Below are 6,755 nucleotides of genomic sequence, written 5' to 3'. Positions count from 1 at the left end.
CGGACAGCTTGAGCCTGGAACCTGCTTCAGATTCTGTGTCTCCCTCTCTCTCTCTGCCCCTCCCCCGCTTGTGCTCTCTCTCTCTTTCAAAAAATAAACATTAAAAATTAAAAAGAAATGATACTGAAAGAATACCATTTTACAAATCCATCGAAAAATCATTGCCCTTTATTGTCTCTGACAAGGATGTCTTTAACAATGCTGTGATAGCTATTTTTGGGTGTAGTTACGTCATCTCCTAAATTGAGAAAGCCAAGGAGAAACCCGACCAACCAAATCACATGGGTGTCAAGAAAGGATATCTAGTTAGCTAGACGGATGGATGGGCAGATGGGTGGGTGTATGGATGGACAAATGGGTGAATGGATAAGCAGGTAGGCAGGCAGACAGACTGACAGATTTGCATACATATTGTATACATCTATACATCTGATATATTTTTTTAGATTCAAAGAAACTCTCACCCAGGAGAAAGGGTTTTATTTCTTCCTATAGAACTATAATTGAACATGTTCGATATAGAGATCGTACAAATCAAGCCTCCCCTCACGCATCTCATTCTTGAGACTGCAGTCTTTGTAATCTCCTCCAAATAATCATGAAATCCAGGGCGCCTGGTAGGCTCAGTTGGTTAGGTGTTTCTTGATTTCGGCTAAGGGCCTGATCTCACAGTTAGTGAGTTTGAGTCCTGTGTCAGGCTCTGCACGGCCACCATGGAGCCCGCTTGGGGTTCTCTCTGTCCATCCCCCGCTTGCGCGTGGGTGCACAGAAACTCTCTCTCCCTCAAATAAACAAGCTTAAAAAAAATGGCCCTGGGGCACCTGGGTGGCTCAGTTAAGCATCCGATTTCCGTTCAGGTCATGACCTCACGGTTTATGAGTTCAAGTCCCGTGCATCGGGCTCTGTGCTGACAGTGTGGAGCCTGCTTGGGACTCTCTCTTTCCCCTCTCCCTGCCCCTCCCCCTCTCTTTTTCTCTCTGTCTCAAAATAAAAACTTAAAAAAAAAAAAAAAAGCTCTGAAATCCAAAAGAGCAGGGAGAGGCCTTCTTACTGACGAATTTTCCTGGTGAATTTTAAAATGGCACATGAATATTTTGCTTCTGGACTGAGATGTCAGAATCATTAAAATAGATTTCTGCAGAGAATATATATTCTTGATTATATACATATATATATACACATATATACATATATACACATATATATATATATTATATATACCCCATATATATCATATATCATATATATCCATATATAATATATATGACATATATAATATATTATATGCATATACATATATGTAAATGTACATGTACATGTACATATATATATATAAAGAGAAAGAGAAGTGTTTGCCATTTTTAGAGCACCGGAGCTCCGGAATACACAGCTTTGATCATTGCTGCAGCCCGAACAGCTGTTTCTGAACAGATGTGATGCTAGAGAGCCTAGAAGAACCAACTTAGAATGTTTGAACATAGATTTGCAGCAACACCCTTCTGAGGGAGACATTAAGGCCACAGCCAAATACAGTCATCAGCAACTTCCTTTTTCTTTGCCCCCAAAGAATTCAAACCTAACAAAGAGCAAACTCGACACTCTAAAACTGGAAAGGATGCAAATGGGGACTCAGATTTAGTCCCCTAAAGTGTCCTACTTAAGTCAGAACCAGCAGTCCTCCCCAAGGGGTGTCCCAGGGCAGGGGGAACGAGGGTGGGTGAAGGGGGACAGTAGGGGGAGTGGGAAGAACTGGAAGAGGCGGGCAGTGGAATTCAGTTAAGAAATACAATTTTGTGTCAGAGGTCAGTAGCCCCACCCTCCACACCCGCTGCAAACAGCTGGGGCCACAGCCGTCCACACCATTTCCTCTCTCGTCCGGGTCGGGGACATTTTGCAATGATGGCAAGTAGTTGCCCACGATGGCAGAAAATTGGAATCTTTCCTGGATTTCGGTGTATTTATTTTTTATCATTTTCCCCTTTGAGTTAATACGGAGAGCGCAGCTCCACGATCTTCAGACGTGGGGTCTCTGGGCGCCTTGATCTGTTTCTGTCCGGCAGTTAGTGCCCTCAGTACGTGTTAATCATTATTAGCATCCGAACGACTGCTGTTCTTATTATTACTCTCTGTGCACTTAGTGCTGGTGCCTGTGCTGGGTTGGGGGCAGGACAGGGTGGCAGGGTGGCCGTGCGTGCGTCAGGCAGGAACCCTCTTGCTGCCACTGTCCTACATCATTTCCCTTCTGCGTATTCTCAGCATTCTGTCCCATCCAGCCGGCAAGGGTTGCCATGGTGACGGGGAAAGTGTGGCGACTCCAGGCCAAGTGCCGCTGCTGCGCCCTGTTCTTGCCATCTCTCTTCCACGTTGGGAACGGGATTCCTCCCACGGTGGGGAACCATACCCTGCACAGAGGGTCAGGACTCTGCTACCGATTTGAACACAAACTCCCAGGGACGGTGCCCTGGAACCCTGGTGTTCTGGAGAGTTTTAGGTGAGCCAAGAATCTTTCACTTTAGGGAAATAAGCAGGAAAAGAAGGGGAGGAGCTGGAGATTAGGCCTGGAGTCTGCGAGCTGACAGCTCCATCATGCTGCCTTCCAGCAAATACGATTTTTCCTTCCTCCGCTATTTCCCCTTTGCCCTTATAAATGGCAAAACGGAGGCAAAGGTGGCCCCAGGCGTGGTGTTGGGTACTAGAGGTGACTTGGGATTTAGAAGTCAGGCTCATACCCCAGAGACAGGAGACATAGTTCTAGGGTGAGACCCCAGGATTTCTGTCCCTTTGCCACCTCTGGGTGAGTGAATTTGGCCACTTCAGTTCAGCTCTGAATATTGTTTGTCTCACCAATCAGAAGGGGTAAAAAAATGAAATCCCCATCTTCGGGGCGGAGGTTAAGTCTTCAATGAGGCAATCGTAAACAAAGCAGCATTTAAACAATAAACTTTGGAGACTGTCATTATCATCACCATTATTGTGCCAGATCTGGCCATCGTGGCCTGCCAATACCTTGGGGAAGTCCCTTCCCCTCTCTGAGACAGTACACTTGCCATCTCTGTATGGAGGGGACAAGGACACCGGTCTCCAGGGCTGTGGTGAGAACCAAGTCAGGAGAACGCCCGGTCCCCTGCCCCGCCTCAGTGTTGCCTCCTTGTGGTCACCCTCCCTGCTACTGCCTCCACCAGCTACAATTCCTTCCCCCCAACACCCACCCCACCATGTTAGCTGGGGTCAAACAGAAATCTGGCTCTGCCCTTGCCTTGCCAAACCCTCCCACAGCATCCCATGGCCCTGGAGATAAAACTGCTTGTGTTTTCTCGGGGCGCCTGGCTGGCTCAGTCGGTTAAGCGTCCGACTTCGGCTCAGGTCACGATCTCGCGGTTTGTGAGTTCGAGCCCCGCGTCGGGCTCTGTGCTGACAGCTCGGAGCCTGGAGCCTGCTTCGAATTCTGTGTCTCCTCCTTTCTCTGCCCCTCTCCTGCTCACACTCTGTCTCTCTGTCTCTCAACAACAAATAAATGTTTAAAAAAAGCCGAAAAACTGCTTTTGTTTTCTCAAGCCCATAGGCCTTATGGGATCTGGCCCCGGCCCCCACCCCCACCTCTCTCCACTGTGCACTCCAGCCACACTGCGGCCCTCCTCCGATGCAAGCCCCTTCTTCCGGGGCAGGGTCTTCCTACCAATTGCCTCCTCAGTGAGAAAGTATCTGCCTACCCCGCCGCCTCTCCCCGACCTCAGACTTCAACTCAACTCCTCCACCCTGCAGGACTTCACTTAGACATCACCTCCAAGAGGACTTCCTGAATCGCTCTTTCTCAAGTCTCCCCGTCCCGCCTCCCCACCCATCACACTTTGTTATCAGAAGCACACCTTCGGACTAGTATTTCTTACAATGTGTAATTAGCATTATATGTCATTTGTTTACCCGGTTTTTTTGGGGCGGGGGAGATATTGTCTTACCCGCGCTTGTGTCCTCAGGAGCAGTCATGTGCCTTGCACAGCGTAAGTGCTTAATAAATGTTTACTGAATGAGTGACTCACGGGATTTGGATATTAGTTCTCTTTCCTAGACCTGCTCTCAAAACAGCCGCCAAAGGATCTGTGTTTCAGAAGGAGGGCCTGAGAGCTGATGGGGCCCCAAGGCTCAGGTATTTCACAAGCAAAATAGAGATCGGAATGCCAGATAAAGGTAGCTCCGAGCCCTGCAGTCCTAATGGGCACCAAGTTCAGCTAGGGATATTGTTCAAATGCAGGCTCTGGTTCAGCACTCCTGGGGGCCTGAAACTCTTGTCTTTCTAACAAGCTCTCAGAACTGCTTCTCCGAACTGCTGCATCGCAGACCATGCGGAGAAGCAAGAACTTTGGCCTCGTGAAAACCTTGAAAATTTTTTTAAGTTTATTTATTTTGAGAGAGAGAGAGAGAGACAGAGACAGAGAGAGAGGAGAGAACCAGTGGGGGAGGGGCAGAGAGAGAAGAGGACAGAGGATCCCAAGCTGGCTCCGCCCTGACAGCAGAGAGCCCCGTGCGGGGCTCGAACTCACAAACTGTGTGATCATGACCTGCGCTGAAGTCAGACGCCTAACCGACTTAGTTACCCAGGCGCCCCCAAGCCTTGAATTTTTAAACCTTGGAGTCCCAAGGACAGGGCGAGCATAGTGGCTGGGAGGGGTGGTGCGCACACCTCCTGAGCTGGAAGCTTCTCAGACCCAGGATCCAGGGGCCAAGAGGGGAGGAGCGTCCTCTGGATACGGAGAGCAGAGCAGCCAGATGGGGTGAAAGGTCGGAATCGGCTTTGTTTTAGACTGTGCCTCCGTCTCACAGAGAGACTTCTACCCAGGAGTTTGCTCATTCATGTATCCCTCATTTCTCCAGCAAATACCTGCTGAGGATATTATGTATCCTGAGGATACTGTGGGGACGAGACAGGCAAAGTCTCTGTCCTCTTGGCGTTTACGTCCTGTAAACAAAGACCTGGATTTGAGACCTCACCTGTGTGTGTAAGAGAGAGAGGTTTGGGTGAGTCATTTCAACTTCTGAGCCCTGGCAAGATGCGATGCCTGTTCCCAACATGGGGAGTTGCCGGGACATTCTCAGGAGACAGTGCCTTACAAAGATAAAGCATTATTATGCACAGAACCACTCATCTGAATTTTGAACTTGCCCTCTATTAGCCAAAGGTGGAAATCTGCAAAGGAGAATTATATTGAGGGGTTTCCTTGTTCAGTCAATCATTCATCCAAGTGTTTGCACTGCTCTGGGCTCTGGGGATATTGTGGGGGCGAAGTCTCTGTCCTGTAGGCATTTACATTCAGAAGCAGAAATCAGATAATCAACAAACACATATATAAACAGGAAAATGTTCTGAGAGTCACGAAGAAAATAAAACCGGGTAACTTGGTGGAGACGAGAAGTGGAGCTACTTGAACTGGGAGGTTCGAGAAGGCATCTCTAGGCGAGATTTAAGCCGAGACCTGAATAAGGAGAAAAACAAGCCAAGGTGACATATAAGGGAAAGGTATTCTGGGCAGAGGGAACAGCACATGCAAGAGTCCTGAGGCAAGACCAAGCTTGACATACTTCAGGAAGAGCATTGTGGCTGGACACAGCAACAAGGGGAAGAAGAGGTCGTGGCATGAGCTCGGAGAGGCCAAAGGGCCAGATAAAGCAGGGCTTTGTTAGCCGGGGCAGAGGCCTTGGGTTTTGTTTTAAATCAGATGCAGAGCTGCTGAAAAGGAGCTGCAGGGCAAGGGTGGGAACTGAGTTGGGATTACTCTGGTGATGGTGTGGAGACTAGGTCCGAGGGGAGCTAGAGTGGGAGCAGAAGAACAATTTAGGAAGGGATGGCAGGGGTGTCTGTGAGTGAGGACGGTGGATGTTGGCAGATGACAGCGGCATGGGCCAGAGTGATGGCAGAACGGAGAGAGGTGGGCACGGGAGGGCTATAGGTTGGAGTGAGGGATACGTGAGAACGACTTGGGTCCACGCTGTGCTAATTTTGGAGGAAGCACAATTTACCAAGCAGTCCTAATCCCATTCCCTTGGCACGCTTCTACAAAAGCGAAACCTTCGGGAAACCCGGAGGAAACGAGGCAGTTCTAATCCTACCTAGACACACAGAAGCTTCCAAAGGAGCATGTCGCTTACAAAGGGAACTTCTTACCCCGTTCCCGTCCCTGTCCTGGGAGGTCTCATTGAAATCCTTTGCTTGTTTGAAAGGGCAAGAGAGATCCTGCTTTAGCAAGTAATGAGCGGCGCTTAGATGCCTTGGATGGGCTCTAATTCGGATTAAGCATTAGTTTAATTCAGAGGGGTTTTCCAGAAAGAAGATGAGCTAGATGAATGACACAGACAATTTAATTAATCTTAGAGATGGGGCTTAAAAACCAGGGGCCAAAGCATGTGTGTGTGCATGTGTATGGGTGAGAGTGGGTGTCGATTTGGTGGTGGAGGCAGCAGGGGAGGGAGGGAATACTTGATTTCCCTGCTACCAGGTTTAGTGAAGTTTCTCTGCATTCCCCACAGGGCGGGGTCCTCCCATCCACTCAATCCCAACTTACTCAGTGTTGAGCCCGTCCCATCCCGTGGTTCTCTCATTCACAAAGGGCCAAAAAAGGGAGCCGGGAGACCTTATCTCAGGTGAAACAAAGGCCGCAGAAATCTGCTGACAGGTATGAGAATAGAATTGAACCGTCACACGCCTTTAAACTCTGGTACCATTTTATTTTATTTTTTTTAATTTTTTTTTTTAACGTTTATTT

Source organism: Panthera leo, chromosome A1, assembly GCF_018350215.1.
Source record: "Panthera leo isolate Ple1 chromosome A1, P.leo_Ple1_pat1.1, whole genome shotgun sequence".
Classification (NCBI taxonomy): domain Eukaryota; kingdom Metazoa; phylum Chordata; class Mammalia; order Carnivora; family Felidae; genus Panthera; species Panthera leo.
The sequence above is the reverse complement of the archived record's forward strand: the minus strand, read 5'-3'. Positions refer to the sequence as shown.